Source organism: Camelus ferus, chromosome 26 (assembly GCF_009834535.1).
Source record: "Camelus ferus isolate YT-003-E chromosome 26, BCGSAC_Cfer_1.0, whole genome shotgun sequence".
Classification (NCBI taxonomy): domain Eukaryota; kingdom Metazoa; phylum Chordata; class Mammalia; order Artiodactyla; family Camelidae; genus Camelus; species Camelus ferus.
The window spans coordinates 7,409,606-7,433,470 of NC_045721.1; positions in this window are offsets into that span (position 1 = coordinate 7,409,606).

Sequence of the window (23,865 nt, forward strand, 5' to 3'; positions counted from 1 at the left end):
TAACATATTACCGCAAATGGAGTGGCTTAAAACACAAATGTACTATTACAGTTCCGGAGGTCAGAAGTCTAAAATAAATCCTCAGTTCTGTTTCCCTCTGAAGATCCTTTTCCTTGTCCATTCCAGCTTCCAGAAGCTTCCTACATCCTTTGGGTTCCTTGCCCATCCCAGCTTCCAGAAGCTTCCTACATCACTGTCTTCAAAGCCAGCAGCTAGATCTTCAAACTCCTTTCTCTCTGTCCATGTGCCTCCTCTCCACACCATCCTCCCACCTTCCCTTGATGCTCTGGAGAGGCTCAAGACCCATCCGACTCCTGATCTCATGTCTGTGACCTGGTTTTTTAGCTCTTCAAAAACTTTCAGGAACTTCTCTTTATGACTCTTCAGCCCACAGCGAATGCTGTGGTGCAAGATTTCTTCATTAATTATAATCTACTTAGTAGACCCTTCGTTTATGAAAACTCGTGCTTTTCAGTTCAGAGAAATTTTGTTAAATGGTTTCCTTAATATCCCCTCTACATTTTCTCTTTTCTGTTTCATTCCAGTATTCTTACATTTAAAGTCAGGGCTCTTAAACTGAGCCCCTAATTTTTATCATTTGGTCATTTCATACATGCTGGGAGTTTTCTTCAACTTTATCTTCCAACTCTTCAACTGATTTTTTTTTTCATTTCTGCTATTATATTGTTACATTGCAAGAGTTCTGCCTGGTTCTCTTATGTTGTTTTTCTGGTTTGTTATTGTTGTAATGTTGTTGCTTTTGGTGAGGCTATCCTATTTTTGTTTTATGAATAGGATATCTGCTTTTACAGATCTGAGAATATGGGTCATATCTATGGTTGGGGGTGTGTGTGTGTGTGTGTGTGTGTGTGTGTGTGTGTGTGTGCTACTGCTAAGCTATTACCCTCCTTCTTGTTTTATTTTTAAATTTTCTTTTGTTCTCTGCATTGTTTCTGTACTCTCAAATTTACTTTTATTTACATTGGTTGATTTTTGACACTGTCATGTTTGGGGCTTTTCTTGATTATGCAGTGATCCTTGGCTTAATGGAATCCTTAGGATTGAGGCACTGAGCAGCTAAATGGAACTTCTTTGTGTGTGAAGATGGAGAGTCAGTAAGTGAACCCCACTACCATCCATCAGCGTCTGACCTTCTCACTGGGGGACATCCAGCAACAAGGGATGAGGACAGGTACATTCCTCCTCTTTCAGTGGCACTCCACAGCCAGTGGAGGGTGGCGGGCATTGGGAGTGGGTAGAGAAAGAGACAGAATACAGATTCACCAACCGTTGATAACTGTTGGATAAGAAGTACCTAGAGATTTATTATATTATTCTCTCTACTTTTGTAAAAGTTTGAAAGTTTCCACAATAAGAAAAAGATAAAAGTTAACAAAATAAAATGAAAAATATCAAAAGGACACCCCTGGAAGCAGCACATAACCAAGGGCCTTTATCACAGGCCCACATCTAGCCGCAAGGAAGTCCAGATAATGCACTCGTTAATTAGTCCTGAGTCCACGTGTCCAGTTACAAAGAGCTTTATTTTATCACATAGGAAGAAAAGGCGATTCAACACTGGGAGACCACTGACAGCCTCTGCTATCATCACATATGGAAGATTTGTGGCCCAAAGTTAGTAACTAAGATCTGTCTTCTAACACCCTCCATATAATGAAGATGGCGATACTGTTAGGCATGTATATAATATAATGTAACAACAGAAAAGCTGGAGCCAGAGTACCTGACTGGTAGTAGACACCTGATAGTTAATTTCCTTTCCCAACTGATTCTGGTTCGTTTTTTTTTTCCCTACTGACTCTGAAGACCAAATGTCATATACATATATACACATGAACAGAATTTTGATGATACAAATTACGTCACAAGTATAAGACAGTACTTATCCTCAGTGAACTAGAAACCTTGATCCAAGAGCAATTCTGTGTATCAAGGTGAATGCTATGTGAGCTTTCACTCCTTACCTTTAACAGGGGTTCTCAGCCATTGGCATGCATAAGGATCTTCAAGGTGCTTGTAACACACAGATTCTCAGCTCCCAGGCTAGACCTACGAAACCAGAATTTTGCCGGGTTCCAGGAATCTGTATTTTCACAACTAACTTTAACAAGTAACCAAGGCAGTTAGTCTCCAGCAGAGAAGGGACAGGAAAAGATGGGCAGCACCTGCTCTGAGACACTTTGAAGATGCCAGTAGGAGAATGCAGTTCATTGGTCTTCAGATTTCTTCTCCTGGGAATTTTTTTTTCTGTGTGTTTCTTTCCCAGGAAAACCCTAGCACAGCGTTGGGAGAGCGAGTGCAAACACATTACATGGCCCCTGGAGTGCCATTTACCCTCTGCAAAAGCACTGGTCTCCAGACCACACTTAAAGCAACAAGGGTTTAAAATCAAAATGCAGTCGTTTAACCCGACTGCATCCAAAACTCGCTGGGAATGACCTCACCATTGACCCTGGTTCACCACTTCCTTAATTTTCACAGAGAAGGTGTTGTATGGGGTGGAGCCCTGTGAGGCAGCTAGAGGGTGTGAAGTGACAAGAAGGGAAGAGAGGTAAGATTGTAATTTAGAAATTGTTTATAAGCACAAAGAAGAGTCCTTAAGTTAATTGTTTAGCAAAAGAGACCATGGAAATTCTCCTTCATACTCCTCAGCAGTGCCAGGAATCATTCCACCCCAAGGAGCATCTGACACAGCAGGTCCACCTGTCACACCTGCTTCCTTTCCCTTCGTGTTCTCATCACTTTGCAGAGAGGAAGAAAGCCGTCTAACCTGGTGACTCGGGATGGGGCGCTCGGCAAACAGCATCTTGCTTCACATCAAGTGATTTCTCCCTAAGAAGTCATCATGGTTATAACAGCAAGACGATTAGGGGAGCAGTGATAAGGAGGTGATTAATACTGCTTCCAACTCTTCCCATCTAACAAGAATGGGAGTTTCTATGCTGGAACAGTCAAAAGAGCTTTAGATCCCAGTGGGTATGGCAGTGATGGTGTCTTTCACGGTATGTGTGATGTATCCGTGTGGGTGCTGGTGTGGGTGTGTACATTTTAATTGCTTATTATAAATCAAAAGTAATTGGGTGCTTAGTCTCCTCACCACTTTGCAGACCTGTGGGAAGTGTTTATTGCATGAGGATTCATTTCGTTTCGCTGCAAATGAGCATTAACATGCAGAAAGAAGCTGATCAGACAAAAGGTGGTAAGCCCCACAGGCCACGGCAGTACCAAAGCGTCAGTGCCCCCACGGATAGTACAAGGGCTGTGAAACCTCGACTCAGAGGACACCTGAGCTACCAAAAATGTGCTTTGCAAAGCACACATCCATACAAGCGTACACTAACACACACACACACACACACACACACACACACACACACACATATTAGAAAGAATGTTTTAAATAAGGCATTGCTTTATGGGCATAATTCTAATTGTGAATATCCTTTACTATATTGTCTTTTCCTATTTATTGGGAAAAGTCTATTTCTTTCTCTCTATCCTGAGTAGTGTTAAAAAATCCAGAATATCATAGGACAGCCCTATAGGCAATTTGGTGTAAAATAAGATCATTTGCTTTTTTGATGCCCCATTTTCCCTTGTGGCGCCAACATTAGACATTTAATTGGCAAAGAATTTCAAACAATACAAAGAAAAAAATAAAAAGAACCCTAGGATTGAATCCCCTGGAATACCAATGTTTTCATTCATCTGACTTTTAATTATAAGCCAGGGCTTTGATGCCACAGGTAGACTGTTTTCATCATTAGGTCCTGAACTCAGGAGTGAGCACGTTCCTACCACCGGTGCTGTTCAGGACATCACCACCCACCAAGAATCATATCTATTTAACTAGCTTCCTCTAATCATTTCCCTGATATCAACTTTCTCTCTCTCTCTCTCCCTCTCCCTCTCTCTCCCTCTCTCTCTCTCTCTGGATGTGCATGTATATAACACACCCCCACCCATGTCTTCTCTAGTTCCCCAATTTCACATACTCTTCCATCCAACCTTTATAATCTGTTACCACCCTTAAACATACAATATATACTCAGAGAGTCCTGAGCAATGGAACAGATTCCGGGTGTACCTTATGGAAAGCAGTCTCATTTCTATATAGTCATATTTTCAAAAATTTTTCCCAGCTTTGTTAATATATAATTAACATACAACATTGTGTAAGTTTAAGATGTACAACATGGTAATTTGATATACATAGATATGAAATGATGACCATAATAAGGTTAGTTAACACCTCTACCATTTCATGTAATTACCTCTGTGGGTGTGTTTGTGGGGGAACATTTATGATCTACTCTCCTAGCAACTTGCAAGTATCTATCAGTCACATTTGTGATGTCTCATTGGCCAAAGCAAGCCAGTAGCCAAGCTCAGAGTCCACGTGCGAGAGAAATACATAAGCGCTTGGACATTAGAAGGCGTGACTCACCAGAAGTCATTACTTAACAATCTACGACATGGCCCAATATCATATAGTTGCCCAAAGATACTGGATATCGTCCCTCCTTATAAAGGACGAGGTGTCTGAATACAGACAGTCTAAAACCCCTTGCACTGTGTGTCCTGTAGGGCATACTTTACCCTGAAGACAGGTTTAACAAATGAAATATACTCCTGAGTTACTAAAAATGATCGACTACTTCCTTAACACAAGACATACGTACTTCCTGCAGCAAACAAAAATGAGAGAGAACGAACAAGAGAAATCTGGAGAAGACATTTCAGGGAGGATTCCTTCTCCTTGTCAGCGAATGTTTCCTGTTCACGTGTTCTCCCTGGGACCCTGACTGACTCCTGTGACTCTGTGTGGACTGGTCTGAGATTTGCAGAGGTCCTGCTCCAGCTTTTCCTCTCTATCCAGGGTCCTTACTCTAGAATGTAGGAATAAGTCATCATCAAGGGGAAAAAAACCTCTGAGGGTAATGAAAACAGGCGAATGAGGCTCCAATTTCCAAGGAAAGAGGAAACAAAGAAATCTGGGAGAATAAAGCCATTGAGTGGTACCCGGGGGAGGTCCTGCAGGAGCAGGGAGGCATCCTATTGGATGGCTCTCGGCCTGAGTTCTGCCTCAAGGGATGCGCGTGAATTGCTTTGCTCCTCTCTCCCCTTCTTGGTTGTTCCCTAAGAACCAAGGGACATTCCATGGCCTAATAAATTACTTGAAATTTATCCAAAAAGGAAACTTCATAAACTGAACCAAACTGTTCCATTTTTAATGAGCATAAACAATAATGTGGACATCATTTATAAATATTTTAATGTTAACCCCAGGAAGGGAAGTTTTCCTTGGCTAAATTCTTGAGGCTGCCGCGTTAACAGACTCCCTGCCATGACCTTCTTTGCAAGTCCATCCAAAACACAGCGGTAGCTGTTTTGTAAAACCAGCATCTTCCAATGCAACACAAGACGGAGCACCAAGGAGAACCGCCATGAATGTGGTTCAGATGGAAGTCGCTCCCCAGAAGTAGCCCACAGGAGCAAAACTTTCCTTCCTGCCAAATCTCAGGACCCAAACACAAGTAAGTAGAGCCAGGAACTTGGGCTCAAAGCCTGTTTTAATGGACTGGGCCATCAATTCCTATAATCAGATCCTAGTCACTATTAAGTAAGTGTTAAACCAAGGTTAGACTCCCTTAGAGGTATTAATATGTGCTACAGAATAAGACTAAATCTCTGTGTTAATAGAAAATAAGAATCGAATGGAAAATTCCCAGGTGGTCTGGACCATCGAGAGTGACTATATTGTATGATGAGGTCTGACATTAAAGGAACTAGGGTGAATCAATCAAGCCAAATATTTTAGCTCTGCAATACCAATGTATGGTTGACAGAGTCGACTCTGGATAAAGCCCTGAATTAATATTTAATCTACATTTAAGCCTCACAATATTTAGAGCTTGGGGTCCATACTTGTTCCAGCCACACCAAAATACAGCCGCTAAAGACCTGAAACCTACTTTTGCGGCACCATCTGGGCCCAGGAACAGTGAGCACCAGCCCACGCCACAGGTCTCCAGCCTCACTTTCCACGCACCTATGAACCTGCTCTGCTTAGTCCCGAAGGATGAGATATTGGCATTCAGCGCCACACAACAGCAAAAGCGATCACTTACATACTACCCGCCCTCACCTGAATGAAGCGTCTAGTGGAGCCAAGACCTTACAGGACTGAGGAGAAGCTCCCGTAAGACTATGATGAATAGCACAGGAAATGCAGGGACTGAGCAGGGAGAGGAAGGAAGGAAGGAGCAAGGAAATGAACGTACGAGCAAAAGAAAGAAATGATACAATCAAAATTTTAAATTCTCAGTTCACAGCGGAGTCAGAAAACCTATAGCTTCTGTGCTCTAAATCGTCACGTTTTCTGGCCACAGGGCTGGCATCAGCACAAATGTTCGCGTCTTTCCCTTCACGTACCAGTTTTCTAAATGGTAAGTGGATTCACTGGCATCCTTCCATGATGACCAGTTATGTTTGCTTTCTCAGGATTATGATGACCTCGTGGTTAAACCCCTGGATTTAACTATATGAGTATTTAAATTCACCATAGTTACCCTTACTGATGTCCACATATTCCAGTTTTGGCCAAACTCAAGTTGTTTCCTGAAGCCTTTTGGCAAAATCCTAGCGGTTTATCATAGCTGCCTTGCTATCTGCCCAGACAAGATTTTCCCAACTTAATTTCATGTAATTTCCTTTCCCAGACATCTTCCCAAGGATCATGGATCCCTTTTAGTGGAAGTGATACTTAAAGACATCCGTCTGCACCCTGCTATGGAACTGATCAATCCCTCTAAATCACTTCCATGGACAGAACTAAGAAAAGAAATTTAAGACAAAATACATCATGGGTTTATACTCATTTCAATACCACTTCGAATTCAGACCTCAGAGTTCTTACTTAATATTTTTAAGTGTACATCTCTATTTTCTTTCTCTCACACAAAGAATTAACAGTTTTCAAGAACATCAGGAATGATAGAATTAAATTATCCACATAATCACTTTTTAAATGTATTCTACAATTTACACAGTACTCACAAGAGTAACAGTACCAAAACTATTGCCAATAATATAAAAAGTATGATCAGTTTTTTTTTTTACAGTTGTTTTTGTTTGTATGGTATATGCCACTAGAAATGCAGAGTCAAATCGCCGTGTTTTAAAGTCCCTTGGAAGAGCTAGAAATTTATCAGGCACCGTGACTCAAAACCTGACCCCTAACTTACCCCCAAATCTGTATCCCATCAGTCAGGACCTGCAATTCTTCACCCACTTCAGACAGGTGATCAGAGCTTTTAAACAGGACAACCTCTGAGATTTCCCCCCACTTTTAACTTTATACAACCCTAAAACCACAAGTACAGGTCCCACAAAAGGTGTGTGGATGGCAAATCTATGTTGTGATCACTGCAGTTACACAAGCCAATTCTTAGCTCCAACGGTTTCCAAGACTGATGAAATTTCACTTGTTTTCCTAAGAAACAAACTGACTCATCCAAAAATGCCAAGCTTCAGAAAAAGCCATTGAAGTTCCCCCAACAACAAACCCCTTTCTTCCTTTCTTCCTTCTCAGTAGTTTGACTTCTAAGAGCATCTAGTGATGATTTCAAGAATGTGCCGCCTTCCCTGTCATCTCTTTTTCTATTAATAAGATAATACGATACGGTGTTTTTAAATTTATTGAGTGATGTCACACAGTTTTGAACCAGTTTACACTCCACCAGAAATGGATGAGAAATCCTGTGTCATTTCTCCACATCCTCACAAATGTTTGGTAGACAAAGACCTTTCATTAACTTTTTGCCAATCTGGTAGATACAACATGGAGTTCCATTGCGTTTTCAATCTGCATTTTACGGAATACTAATGAGATTTAGCATCTTTTCATATGTTTATGGGCTATGGGTTACCTCTTCTCTGAAATTTATATTCATGTCTTTAGCCCATTTTAAATTTTAGTTGTTTTCCTATTGCTTAATGAATCATAGGAGGGTTTTATATGTTCAGGATACTAAATCTTTGTCAGTTACATTTGTTTCAAATATCTTTTCTCAGTTTATGGTTTGTCTCTCTACGGTGTTCTTTTGATGAACAGAAGTTCCTATTTTTAATGTAGTTGAATTTATCAACCTTTTCTTTTATGTTTCTGCTTTTTCTTAAATAGTCATCTAGTGAAAGAAGTCATTCACAGCCAGAGCTCATAAAGATATTCTCCTCTATTTTCTTCTCAAATGTTCATAGTTTTGACTTTCTTAACATTCATATTCATCTTTAATTCAAAAGGCAAGTATTACTGTGCACGGCCTGAAGTAGAGATCTAATTTTATTTTGTCCATATGGATAATGGTTTGCTAGACCATTTTTCTTCCTTGTGGTCTGCAGGGCAGCTTCTGTTGTATGTCAAGTTCCAGTATAATCATGGGCCTGCTTCTGGTCTAATTACCCCATTCCACGGGTCTACTTGTCAATCTCTACACTCAGTGCCACACTGTCTAAAGAGCTCTAGCTTTACAAGAAATTTTATCTGTTAGGTAAAGGCTCTCATCCCCCACACACATATCTTTTGCCACTTTTTCAGGAGTGTCTTAGCTATTTTCGACCCTTGGCTAATCTGTATAAATTTTAGAATCATATTTTCAAACTCCATGGAAACATTGAGATTTTTATTGAAATTTACTGAATCTATGTAAATTCAATCTGGGAATCAAATTTAATCCAATCTGGGAATAACTGACATCTTTATGATATTAAATCTTTCCATCCAAGAACATTGTTATTATATAACTTAGAAAACACTAAACAACACCTTGTTTACTACCTATTCATAGGTATAGACTAATTAAAAGTATAAAGGAAAGAACTTTAAAGCATAAAGAATAGCCAGGAAATGATTCAGTCAACATCCAGTGGTGGTCCGGGAGGGTAAGAGAGGGATGTGTGATGAGGCTTTCCCAGAAGAGAAAGCACGAAGGCGTTTCTAAGGGAATAGTTTATTTCTTAACCTAAGTGATGGGTAGAGGGATGTTTATTCTAATACCATTCCTTAAGCTGGACATATACATTTCACAAACCTTTTTCTATACATGCCATGTTTCAAAGATAAGACATCTAATAAAGGATATATTTGCCAAACGAACTGACTTAGGAAAAAAGTGTTAAAATTTTTAATTTTTCCTTCACATTATACAAACCTGCAGGAATCGTTAGTCCAACATTTTCAAAAATAGCGAAGTCCCTCTACGTACCATGGGGAAAAGGGTTTCTTTGTTAAAAAAGAAAAAAATAGATTTTGACATTCAAATTTGACTGCCAGCATTTCAGAGTGTACTACCTCTTTGTGAACTTGACTCACTCCTCTTGTTCTACGTGCAACCTAGTAAAAGTTCAAACTGACTTGGGTACACATTCGTTCATTCACATATTTGTGAAACATGCATACTTCATTGTGCTAGGGGGCTGGAAAATACAAGAAGAGAAATACGAACATTCCTGAAAACAAGAAGGATTTATGAAGTAAAATGAAATAAGACCAATGTTCAAAAAACTATAGTGTCTGATTGAAGAAGTAGAAGTAATAACAATAACAATAACAAACACAAAACTGTAAGGGGATCCAAAGGAGGGCGGGCTGCTCTCTGGTTGAAAGAGAGGGGGCTGGGAGATAGTCACAAATTGTTACTTCTTGGTTTAAAAAAACATGCAAGAAAATGTGTATCGGTTTCAGCCCTTTTTCTCATCCTCCAAGTTCCTGTCTGGTTGAAAGAGGCCAACAGCTGATCCATGATCCCTGGGCCCATTCTCTTCTGGCTCCAAACTGTGTTGGCTTGGAGTTTTCAAACTAGAATTCCATCTCCAGTCCAACCATACCGTGACAGAAAACCACACTGCCTTAGGAACTGCAAATGTAGCACATTTTGAGAGGGCAAAGAGACTGCTTTCCAACAAAGGGCTTTTACCTGCCCAAAAGCCTGGAGCCAACCCTGCATAATTTATATACACCTCTGAGAACAAGCCTGAAAAGAAGCCAGTGCTAACTGACTGAACTGACCATTCAGCTGGTTGCTTTGGTTTCATGGAAACCTGTTCACGCATTCAACAAATTCATTGAGGAGGGTCGGTGGGGGGATGTATTTTAAAAATGAGTATCTGACATTATTTTGCCTATTCCATGCTGTCCACTGCCTCCCCAATCCTCTCCCCAGACTCTAACTAGCTGTCTGACTAAATTTTTCTGTTTTCAGTTAGTTTCACTGGTTCTTTGTTTACACAACTCATTAATATTCCAGAGTCAGTAGAAAGTGTGTTCAGTTGCCAAAGGGGCTTAAAATATTCCTAAGAGATAGGAACGTGACGGCAGAAAGAGTATGCATGCTACACAAGGGGGCCTACAAAGCTAAGGTCATTTTGCTCACTTCGTATCCCGGAGCCAAAGCCTTCCATGGAACACACGCGGCCATCATTGACATTTCCAAAATGGCGACACTACTGATATGAAGGGCCCTTCTGTTCTGAAGGTGCTGGTGATTTTTAAGCCTGGGCACAGACTGAAGGCTGCATTCTTGGCCCGGCAGAGCTGCATTTGCACTTATTAATGCAAGGGTTTGTAATAATTAAATTCAGGACCAGCAGCAACGGCTGCCATGAGAAACTTATGTCCCAAATGTATACCCTGAAGGAGAGTCCAATTGCCTACTGAAAGGATTAGTAGATCCATATACTATCCTGAATCCTGGGCACTGTTTCAACCTTCCCCAAATTGTGTGAATCTATAATAAAGGATGGTCTGAGATGCTGGCAGAGTAGGCATGAGTTAGGAAAGTAAGAGCAGATGAAAATGTATCTTGTCTCTTTGAAGCAGTTCTTTCTTTAGGATGTTTTTTATACAACCATTTATGGGATCACATCGCCCCACTGTGCTGGGCATGGCTTTAAGAAGTTGTTTTCCAGGGATTTTAACACACACTGTGGAGCTGACACATGGGGTTGGGCCTCCACCATAACCTGTGATGGTTAATTGTATGTGTCATCTTGACGGGGCCACAGGGTGCTCAGATATTTGATTAAACATTACTCTGGGTGTCCATGAGGGTGTTTCTGGATGAGATTAATATCTGAATCCATAGACTACATAAAGCAGACTACCCTCCCTGTGTGGGTGGGCTTCGTTCAATCTATTGAAGGGTCAAACAGAACAAAAAGGCAGAGTACGAGAGAATGCTCTCTCCTTATCTGACTGTCTTCTAGCTGGGACCAGGGTTTTCTCCTGTCTGAGGACCCAGACACAGAATGGAACACATGCCACCAGCTCTCCTGGTTCTCAGGCTTTATGACTCAGACTGGACCTATTCCATAAGCTCTCTTAAGTCTCCAGCTTGCCAACTGCAGATCTTGGGACTTCTCTGCCTTCATAATTGCATGGACCATTTCTTTATAATACATATCACTCCTCTCTCCCTCCTCCCTTCTTCCCTCTTCTATTTATTCTGTTTCTTGGTAGAGCCCAGACTAATACAGCCCGCCAGCATGCAGTCTCTGAACAAGGACTCCATTTCCAATAGGGCAGACTTCCACATGCTCATTCAGCAACCAGAGGTCAGAACCATCCAACTCTCAACAAGCACCGATGTCTTTTTTATTCAGAAGACTTTCTTTTGAAAATTGTTACTCAACAGCGTATATGTCACTCAAGTACAAAGGACCTAGGATAGCCTCACTCAACTGCCCTGCCTCACAGCATCACTGACAGAAGCAAAGTATGTAACCCCCAAACGTATGAAATCAAATCCCTCAAGTGTTTGTCTGATTCTCTTTTAAAGTTTAATTCTCCTCCTTAAGTTGCTGAAGTCTTTACCTTGCTGGTTCAACCCACTTCTACAAATCATGAAGCAACTGAAACTTACAGTCACCAAGAAACAGGGTCTAAGCCTTATCACTGAGCCTGCACCAAGGATATGATCCAGCAATTCTGCCCCTTTCATGCCAAAAGGCATGAAGAAGTATGTCCACACAAATACTTGTATACAGATGTTCATAGCAGCATTATTCATAAGAGCCAAAAACTGGAAACAACCCAAATGTCTACCAACTGATGAATGGATAAGTAAGTGTGATATATCCATAAAATGCAGTATCATTTGGCAACAAAAAGCATGAAGTACTGATGTGTGCTACAACAAAGATAAACCTTGGAAACATTATGCTAAGTGAAAAAAGCCAGGGACAAAAGACTGTATATTATAGGATCCTATCTATATGAAATGTCCAGACTAGGCAGATTTGGAGACAGAAATTAAACTAAGAATTGCCAGGGACTGAGGAGTAACTTCTCATAGATACAGGGTTCTTTTTGGAGTGATGACAATGTTCCAAAACTGACGTGGCGATAGCTGCCCAATTCTGTGAATAGGAGTGGATTGTGTGGTATGGGAATTCTATCTCTATAAACCTGTATTTTTCAAAAAGTCATCTCAGGAGCATCAACTTCATTACACTTTGGATATTCTTCCGAATTATGAGTTGGGGAAACACTGCAGGAGAGGGCTGGAGAATGTCAAATCGGCATTGATTTAATGGAAGTGCAAGTTTGAAGCAATACACTTCTGAAGTGTCCTGACATCTCCAAAACCTTTCTTCCTTAACTATTCACTCAGAAAAGTTCACAATCACTTATACAGCACCAGATATAGAAAGCTGTCCAGAAATACATGAAAGCCCCTTAATTTAAGACATTTCCAGACCTAGAAGGAAGACCTTTGTGCTATATGGCTGTGAATTCTCTGAGTGCCCTCTTGGCTACAACCACAGCTGGGGAGCAGTTTCGGTCGCCCTGGCATCCCATGATTTTGACAGACACACCCTCTTAGCACGATGTCTCCCCGCCAGTGTCCGACATTCAACTGTTGATATCCTCTCGTCCTCAAACCAGAACTGGCTACATCTCCCAAGAAAATATTATAAGAATGCCTTTTCCATTGATTGACTACTTTCAATTCTCACCCAAAAGTCAGAATCAAAATTTGTCGCATAACTTGTAGCCACCCTAAGTAGTCAGGTGAGTATTTAAGAAGGTATATTGATCCCACTGACCTTCGAATGTCAGTGCACTTGCCCTGAGAGTCAAGAATCCCAAGATCTTTTTGCCATTGCCCCGAAGACTCAATTTAATTTTCAGTAGTCAATGCCCCACCCCGCCTTGTACCTTACAAGGATTCCTACTGAGAGAATAAATTGAATTACCATTTTCACTTAGCATACTGAACACTTTTGCAAAGCAAGTGAAATTATTGCAAGACTAGGTCCTTTTAAAAATGTTTAAATGGAGGAAAGGATGTAATGTTCCTGTCTAGCCAGCAACATTTGATTTTACCAAAATTCAGGAAATATTGTCGTATTGACTATCTGCGGTAATAGTCACACATAAAATAGGTGACAGGTGCAAGAGAGGTCTTTCTCTCCATCCTCCTACCCTGCTAAATCTAGGTAGTGGCTGAAGTTAATTGTCCCAGAAAGACTTTGCCATCTGAAGTGTGGGTGCACCCATCACCCCAAGAGCCAGAGGAAGAGGGCACAGTGGCCTCCACAGAAATAGACCTCAGAAGAAAGCAGCTTTCAGAAATGAGACGGGGCAAGCCAAGAAAACCAAGTACCAAGGGTCTTGCTGATGAATCCTGGCAAGGAAGAGTAGTCCTCGCTGGCAACAACAGGCTCAAATGAGAGTTAATAAAACTCAGAATATATATTGCCCATTTGCATTTAGTGCACGTTAAACTTCCTTGCATACAAAAGATAATGACAGATGGAAAACGAGTGCTGAAAGCTGCAGGTCTGTTAGTGGGGAACAGGCGAGATGCCAGCTCCCCAGTTAAATGAAAGAGGCAACTCCATGCAGGGTCAGAGGGACAGGGGACGCAGTGGATCCAGGACCTCTGGGACTTTAGTGAAATTGACATTTTCTAAAACCAGGAAGGTAAACCCACTACCAAGAATCTACGATGGCAGTGGAGACTGAGGAGGCCCACAGAAATTGGATGCAAGTCCCTTGATCCTCAAACAGACTTGAGATGGTCCGTGTAGCTTGACTTGGCATCTCATGGACCACCTTCTGCACAATTTTCAATCTGGGCCAGGTTGTCTACTAGATGCAAAGTTTCTTGAAACCCAAAAAGGGTCGCAGCAGGGCTGGTACTTAGGGGTAAGAAAAAGGCAAGAATCCATCAAAGGGGGTCACATTCCCAAGAAACCCATGCTGCTCCACGGAGAGCCTGCTGTTATGACCTTTATCATGTGGGTCCTTTGTGACACCTCTCGGTTCCCTCCTAAAATGTGCTGTTGACTGAGTCACCGACTTCTTGACAGCCCAGAAGCCCTTTCTTAGGCAAACCTCCTCACACTCTCTCACCAAAGTCCCACATCACCTGTTCTGAAGAAACACTGATTTTTGCAAGTGCACAAATACATCCAGCTGCATTAGCGATGATGAGCTGATAGAGGAGTGGAGGCTGTTGACCCACTGAGTTCTTCCCTGTTTTCTCTAACGTGAAGCCCATGTCACTCTCCAAAGTACCCTTTCTCTGAAGCAGCTGCCCCAGACATGGTGAGGCCAGGACAGTGGGGAAGAATTTCTTTAAGCCCTCAGGCAAACCTCTCAGCACGCTCTCTCTCCTTCTGCAGCTGCACTGGAAAAGAGCACCTATGCAGGGATTAGCATGGGGAGCCCTGTGACCTCAGCCCTGCTCCATCACTTTCCTGCCCAGCTGTCCCCTCCTAGAGCAGCGCCTGCTGGAGACACATCACCCTCTTCTTAGACTGCTTGCAAGCTTCTGCACAGCTGGGACCAGAGCCGCAGCCTCCTTGCCGCAGCTGAAGAGAACAAAAGCTTCCAGAGACTGGAAATAATGAGTTCCCCATCCTTCCCACCACCCCCCAACCCGTCCTTACTGGTCCCACCCCCTTTCCTCCTCCAAGAGGAAAATCACTGAGAAGCTTCTCTCACCGCCAGGCCTTTATTTATTTATTTCCTTACAGGGGTGATGGCGTGGTTTCCCTTGCTTTTCAGGAGCTAAAATGCTTTGGCAGCCAAGAATGAAAGTGTTTGTCTCAATTCTGCCCTCTCGGCATCAGCCGATGCAGAAAATGGCTTGCCGTTTCCTCTGCCGCCGCCGCCACGGCTGTTGTGGTGGCAAAGATAAACAGCCCATCAGTGCGGAGCTGAAAAGAAATATAGAAAAGGGGATGGGAGTAGTTTAATTACTTTGAATGGTTTTTTGTGTTCTGTGTGATTGCTTCCTATGATACAGTAGTTTCTCATTCTCCACGCAAGCTCTGTGTTTCTATTCATAAGAATAAGATTGAAGCAGGAAATTGGCTTTCAGGAGTGGAGGGGGTGCTGAGAGGTCGGCTGTTTCCATCAGAGGGAAGCCGATGCAGGGGTGTTCCCACCGAGGCTGAGCTGAGCTGGGAGCTGGGCCGGCTGGGGAACCTTTGTGTCCCCTTCCTTGCCCGGTCCTGTGAATGGGGATGACCTGGTCACTGGGAAAGTAATCCACTGGGGCAAAGACAGCACCTCACAGGGCTTAGGAACAGGTCAGAGCAGGGCTGAGGACAGGCCATGAGCAAAGCCAGGGTCATTCTGGGGCTGTGCCCTGTCTACCTGGGAAGGGGGGGAAATTGCATGTGTGTGTGTGTGTGTGTGTGCGCGTGTGTCTCTTCAATTCCAAGTCACCTCCCATAGGATAGCTTTTAGTCTCAGGGCTGAAACCCAGGAGATTGGTCTTCTTTTCCCTCTAGGCCACCTTTCCTTACTTACTTTCCATCCCCAAGAGTTGAGAACTTGTGGTTCATAATAATAACAAATAAAGTCACCTCTATACATGACATAACTATATGATCAAAATCAAGAGATGCCTAACCCTTGGTCACAAAGAATCAAGGGTTCTTATTTTATGCAACCAATATGACCCTTAGTCAAATTCATCTACTTTTTCCAAATAAATTGAATCGCCTTCTAAGATAAAAAATAACATGAGTCCACTAAAGGAGATTAACGAATACAGGAAGTCCTATGATAAATCCATTTGTAATACAAATAATATATACTTCTGTAAATTCTACTCTTTATGTATTGGATTTTCTTAAATTGCAGTAAATCTGTACTGGGGATCTCTGAGTTATGGACTGAGATTTACAAGCCCATCCAGAAAACTGAGTGCCCATTATGTGCAGAGCATTCTCCAACAAGGGGGCGAAGTTTGGAAAGGAGGAATTACTGGCATCTCTCCTCATGAGTTTACATGAGTTACAATGATGAGGAGGGTAGAACCAGCAGGTACCTGGAACCTTCATACAAGCAGGCAGATGGGTCAGTGCCATGCGGTGAGCCCTGAAGACAAACTTTGCAGTCTTCAAGGTAATAGACAGACGATAACTCCTACCATTGTTATTACAAGATGCTCATAAATGTGGAGATCAAAAGTTTGGGGAATAAATTCTTTTATGCTCAAATGCTTCAGAGCAAAAGAGCCAAGACACTAAGCTCTGAAATACCATCTTTCTAGACTCTGAAATGCAAAGGAGTAAAGGATCACTTCAAATCCAGAATCCCAAACAGCACAGGCAAATGTGCCAATCACCTAAAGCCAGCTAAGACAGGAGGAGAGCTGGAGAGAATTCACCAGGGGAAACTTCTCCAGGACAATATAACACAGTAAAACTGCTCACCGGTTCCAGAAGAAATGTGCCCACAGGGGTATTGCAGGAAGGAGAACGCAAGAAACTCAGGAAAGAGGTTAAAAACTATAAAACAAAACGAAATGAGAAAGAAGTGAACCAAAACTGTGGGAGGAGAGACAATAAAAAACGAACAGGCTACAGGTGGGAACAGGAGGACTTGCTCTCCATGGTCCTTTACTCCCCGCTCTTCTCCAAATAACCCTCCCTTGAGCTTCCTCGCCTGCAAGCGCGTTTCTGGGTACCCTCGTGCTGCTCCCGGCTGAGTTCAATATCTATTCACATCCATGGTTAATTTTCAACCCCATTCCTTCCTCTGGGAAGAAAAGACCCAAAGAGGGAGGAGGATCAAAATGACAGAGCTGTAGCCTTTACGCAAAAGGTGGGTTCAGAATCACAAGGAACAGCTGCAGCCCAAGCAGACACCTAAAAGCAGTCAACCGTGGAAAAGGCCCTTTGCAAAATCGTCTTCCCCGTGGGGCAGTCATGATTTCCAGGGCTCCACAATATTTACTCTTTGTGTCACTGTAATAAGAGGAAGAAGTGCAAGGGAAACATGACTTTGGGGCTCTGAGTATCTCAGCTGGAAATTTATATATATGATTAGAGTGTTAGCCTCAGGGTCCAGGGCCACAGGATGGTAACAGACTAGGAAGTCTTGATGTAGGGGCCACATAGCAGGTTGATGGAAGTGAGAAAAGGAGCAAGCAGCAGGAAAGGTCAGGAGGGGGCAGCAAGAAATTCAGCCCTATCAAGGTGACACTGATGGATGTGGGAGACAGGAAGTGACACCACACAATGCACAACCAGGAACACCTTCATCAGCATGGCAGGCACGCAGGGAACGGAGAAGCACTGAAACCAGGAATTGTCTACTTTACAATTTCACCCTTGATCCTTTCTGACCATGAACTTTTGACCACATGTGGATAACAAAAACAAAAAAACAAAACAAAAGCCATAGTTGTCCATTTGATCTTATGCAAGACGAGAACTTGGAAAGAATTCTTTCAGTTTCAGAGTCCAATTCTAATCCAGGTCTCTCTTTAACTAATAATATGACCTTGGGCAAGTCACCTTATTTCTTTAAGCCTAACTTTCTTCATCCTTCAATAAAGGTGGCCTCTAACCTTCTCTGATTCCATAATTACTTTCATCCTTTAATTTAGATCTTTCTAGAGGAGTGTCATATAGTCTAGGTGAAGAAAACAAACGTGTAGAGCAAAGTCCTGAATAAGTAAATAAACACCCCCAAAGGCTGTTCTCCTTGTTAAATAGCCTGAAGGGAAGGTTTCGTAAACCAACTGGAGATCCAAGGTCCTGGGGGTATCAGTTGTCTGGAAATGTGAAAAGCAGAACAGGAGCATTGTCTGAAGCTATAAAATCTTCAACAACATGAATAAGGTGAAAACAGATTTATTTGCCAAATCTCAAAATACTAAGATGAGGGAACACCCTCTGAAACTTCACCCAAAGAGAAATAAACTCACCAAATGCATTATACCAGCAGGTGGTACAGGAAGGAAACAAATGCATAAATGGTTTCAAACACAGTTTGGGTTGTTTTATGAACGGCCAAGTCATGACAGACTAGAACATTACAGACAGCTGGAAACATTTAAGGTTGACGTCTGGGAAAAGAATAAAGCTGTCTTCATCCCTAAGGACCTTCGAAGTCAGGTTAGAAAAAAAAAAAAATCAGTTCGATGTTCTGCTGAGAGTGTGGCAAGTCTTTGTTTTAGTAAAATGAAAGTAACATCATCACAAGGAAGAAAAGAAGATGCTCTGGATGAAAGACAACTAAAGATTAGGCAGAGCCATGATGCAGCAATGATGGTGGGCGCCTGGTCCAGCCCGGCCATCATGTGCTTTGTTTATGTCTTTGAGGGAGGTTGACATGTGATAAATTCTAACCGGGGTAACGCCAGTCCAGGTTGTATTAGACGTTGGCTCTACTCAAGAGATTCTAAGAGGAAAATACCCATGTTGGTCTAAATCATTATTTATTTCAGTTGTTGAATTTAAGCCTGTGAATGACATCCTATGGTTACTCTTCAAAAAGTGGGGGGTCATCCAATCTTTGGAGCCACCACAGTCACCATTCCACACAACCACTTGTGTATTGTACGACATCCCAGTCCCACTGCTGGAAAACAAAGAATTCAACCCTCATTTTCTGAGACACATGTTACAGTCTCATCCCAGGTCTCTGTACAAGTAGATGTTCTTAGGTTGAAAACATGTTAATGGGTGTTCTGCCTAGGTAAGGATTTTTGAAATGGGCCCTGAGTGCATTTACTTTTCTCCTTGCATTTTAATCAGCCTGTCATTTCATTATCTGCATTCTGTGTTGGCTGTTTGGGATCATTAGGCAAAACCTAGCTATCGCTGCATATTACTCAGTACGTTTGCTCTAATAAGCTTTCGTAAATAAAACCCGAAGAGATGAAAAAGGCCAGTGGCTGATTACATGCAACCAATTTGGTCTCATTAGGTTCTTATAAGGAGAAAAAGTAAATATAATCGTTATAAATCATACAGCTATAACAGAGATGCCTGGCAAAATTCATTAGTTAAGATAATAAGAGTGAAGACCATTTAAACGTGCGTAACAGTTTGGTTTATGAAGCCATTAAGTACTAGTTCATCCATTATAAACTTTTACAAAACTCAAAAATGTAATCAGACTGAGGAAATCATATATTCTTCCAGGATTCCCTAAGGTTTAGGCTTAATAAATTGCTATTAAGACAATGATAAAAACTAATGCTTGTCTTGAATCTTTCATTCAAAGACCCCTGAGTGACTCATAAAACATTAATTTATTTTCCCTTGATGACCAAGGCCTAAAGTTTATTCAACCTATTTTACAGAGGGTACCATTAAGGCTCAAACAGATAAAATGATAAACTAAAAACAAAAACAAATTTTAAAAAACAACTACAACAAAATTGAAAGTAAGCAAAGATATGCCCTAAGGTTATTGCTTCTCAAGTCAAAGTCAAGCCAGAGTTTTCATTAAAAAAAAAAAAAAAAGACTGGTGCCTCTTTTATTACTTTGCCCTAAGCATATCTTGATTTGATTCTTGGGTGGCAAGTGAGGCAAATGTTGATAGCTAGACTTGAAAATTGCTTCCCAACTGAAGAATCTGTTCAGGATAAAAATAACACGACTGTGTAGGGAGAGCAGAACTTGGAGGCAGACAGCCTGGCTTTAAGACCTGGCTCTGCTCCTTAACTGTGAACTTGAGCAAGTCACTGAATGGACCTGGGATCCTCCCAGGTGAAGTGGGGATAGCAACGCTGTGAGCAGGGAAGGAGATGACTAACATCAAAGACGAAAAGACTGCAAACTTTATAGTGCTGCCCAAATGTTCCCTATTTTCCCTGTATCTTTCCCTCATGTTCCTTACAATAGCCCCTCCGTATCGCAGGGGATTGGCTCCAGGGGCCCCCAAGGATACCAAAATCCTCAGATGCTCAAGTCCTTTACATAAAATAGCGAAGTACAGTGAGTATGATCAGCCCTCGCATCCACGATGTGACATCCCTGGACGTGAAATACGCGGGTTCCAAGGGTGGGCTGTACACACTATGATGTTGTCAGAGTTAGTCCGCGTACTGCATATGCTATGATGTTGTGAGGATAAGACCCCATCTCCAGAAATGCCTATCGTATTTTTTGCAAACACCTTTACGGTTGCCCTCAAGTCTTCGCCTAATGGGTCAGTAGGGTGTCCCGTCTCAGCACTGGGCAAACTGAGGCGATCTCGGTGAAGGAGCTCTCCCTCCTCCACCTCAACTTCACTACCTCTCATTAGGTATCCGAATGTAATTCTCATACTTGGCCCACGCCTGTCAGCCTGGGAGGAAATGGGTTTTCTAGACTTCCAGAAAGAATGGAAGGGGAGAGGCATTCAGCTTTCCTCCCACCCACCCTTCCGCCTTTCTGCCCCGTCACATCACTGCCGACCTGCTCCTTTCCGCCCCGACTTCCACTACTGACCAGCGCCTCCGGGTCCGAGGAACGAATCTACCGCCGCCCTTTTACAATAGCACCCCCATCACCGTGTGAATATTAGCAGCAACAAGGAAGGGAGGAATTGGGAGGGTTGGGATAGGGGTAGGGGGGTTAAAATGGAGAGAGGCATGTACTATCTTGGGCAGTTAAGCTCTCAAATGAATTATCCCTGAGCTTAATATGTGCACACATAGCAAAGGAACGAAAAGAACCACTGATTTTAAATAAATCATATGAGGTTAAACAACACGTAAAGTCCTTTGGCCTGCACGGAGCAGCTTTGCCTAGGTGAAGAGGACTGTGATGTTGGGAGGTGGGGAGTTGTGGAGGGGAGCGGTAGGAAGAAGGAGTTGTATTTTATGCTTTTCTTTTTCTCTTTTTCTTCCCCCTCCATCTTAAATAGCTGGGGTGTAGCTACAAAGTGAAGTGCTTCTTACAATAGGTACAACAGTGCCACCTAGAGGCCAGGAGGCAACAGCCCTTCCAGCCCGCGAGAGGCCAAGGCCGAGAGGGATTATCCCCGTCGCCTGGCACTGCCCTAACGAGGCTTCCTCCGGCTGGGCTAGATGGCTGCTTCACCGGCAGTCCGCAGACAAGACTTGGGCGAACTGCTTGCAAAGCCAAGGATACAAGGGCCGTCTTTGCTGACAAGAGGCAGAACCCTGCAGCTCCTCCTGAGTAAAGTTCCAAAACACACAAGCAGAAAGGACCTTCCGGATTGTAGCCCCCAAGACTCCCCCACCCCCATCAAAATGCAAATTACCTGGAGTTCTTCCTTCCTGTGTCCTATTCTTCGCGTGTTAAGATAATTCATGCAAATTTTATGCATCTTGCTCAGAGGCATCTGATTAGACAGATTAGCTCATCGACTCAGTAACCCTCTATTTTATTCTTCTAAAAAAAAAGGTTTTGTCAGTTAGAAACCTTTCACTCTTAATAGGCGTCAGGCTCAGCGTGTCTGTGTATGAGCAAGAGCTCACAGATGCGCCTGCGTGCAGACTACATAAACACCTGCATTTTGTGTCCGTATCACCGTGTGCTTGCATTTGGGGGTGTTCATGTGCCTTGGTGTCCAAAGTCCAGCATAAATACATGGCACCACTGTACCCAACGTGCACTTTTCCATGAGCAAAAGGGAAAGGAAAAGTTAGCTCACAAACGTCCAAGAAGTATGAACATCTGATTGGCATAAGGGCTGAACAAAGGAAACCAAAGAGAAAAACAGAGATATGTTTCCTCCTTTGTTCTGAAAATGGATTCCAATTCTTGTTGGCTCACTGCCAGCCTAAATTCCAGAAGAAAAGAAAATTCACTTATCAGGGAAAGATAAACCAGAGACGGGAGGCTATCAAGCTCTCAGATTGACAAAAGCATCGTGGGTTGCCATGGAAAGAGATCTTTTAAACCGTGAGGGTCATTATCCCCTGCCTCTAAAAATCCACCAGGTGTGCCAGCCTAGGATCTCATTAGACAAACAAGATTCCTTGGAGCAGCATCTGCGATGACCCCCCGACACTCTTCCTGCCTTGAAGAGTCTGCCAATTCCCAAAAGCCATCCAGATGTGTATGAGTCACCCAGTGTACGAAGCTCCCTGAAACAGACACAGCTCTGCCAGCATGCAGCAGTGAGGAAGAACGCTTTCAGGTCAGAGGGTACAAACTCAGATACCTGCCTGTGCCATTTGACAGCGGCCAGTTAGCCGGGGGATGGTAGCAAGTTGAAGAACTCCACTTGCCTCTCTAAAAAGAACAGCCATCACTCAAGTTCTGCCACTTGTCGCCTTGAGGAAATGCCGGAACAGCACTGCTAGACTGTTTTAAGAGAAGCCTGAGATCGGAACGTGTATGTGAAATCTCCCGATTTTTCAATGTTTGACAGCAAGTCAAAAAAATTTAAATTCTTTTACTGAGCCAAACAAAACTTTGCCAAGGGCCTAGTTTGACCTCGAAAATGCCAGGGCCACCCTTGCCTGGGGGCATTCGCAGCCCTGGAGAATCTATATTCCAACCACACCCAACTACTGTGCCTCCCCCAGACGGAGGCAGAAACTTTCACACTTGCCTGCCTTTGCTTACGCTGCTTCACCTGTCTGAGTTGGGCTTTCCTCCAGTCTCTGCTTGTCAAAATCCCGTATCAAGGTTCAACTCAAATGTCAATTTGTTTGTGAAGCCTGCCAGAATCGGTGCAATCAAAATTAATCATTCCAGGAACACTTGGTTTTTATCTCTGTTCTTGCACTTTCCAGATCAGCCTCTCAGAAGGGGTGAAGCAGTGTTGGTGTGAGTCCCAGTTGTGAGTCCCCAAGACCTCGTACTGTCTCCAGCACGTCCGCTCTCTCTGCCCAATGCCCAGGAGGGAGCCTGTACTGATGGTTGGTTTGAATTTATATTGGGGAAATTATTAAATGAGAAGCAATACATGCAGTTCATTGACAAACAAACAAACAAAAAAAACTGAAAAACTCGGGGCACTCCAAAGATAATTAACTCAATCCCTGTCTTGCCTTAATCCTGTCTTGTGATCGGCTAACAAAACCCAGGTACTTCTGAAATCGGGTCAGCATCGTGGTGATTAAATCAACAGCTGTTTGAATTGGGTGCATCTCTCTGCCAGACCCTAGGGATATGTTATTATTACCATGTATATTATGACCTCCTAGAGGACAGTGCCTTTTTTTTTTTTTTTTTCACGTTTGCATCCTATGCATCCACAACATTTTCTGGCACAGAGAAAGGATTCAGTAAAATATTGGTAGTTTACCATCAAAACAGGTCTGTGATGAGCACCTCCTTCATGCAAAGAGCAGCACACTCTGTGGTGGGATGTGTGCAATGCCCTCCAACAGGTACAATCCAGGTGGGAAGTAAAGCATATTCAAACAGGGGGGAAAAGCACCATCAACCTATAGTAAGTGCTGGGAAGTATTTCTTGAGCTCCAACAGCGTGGTTTTGCCTCTTGCTAAGTGCTGGAAATTCAAAGAGAGCAAGCAGCAGTGTTCACCCTCGGTGTGGGCTGAGCAGTCAGAAAAAGTGCAATCTATGATCACAGGAAGCAAGAAGCTGGTGAGTTTTGGAT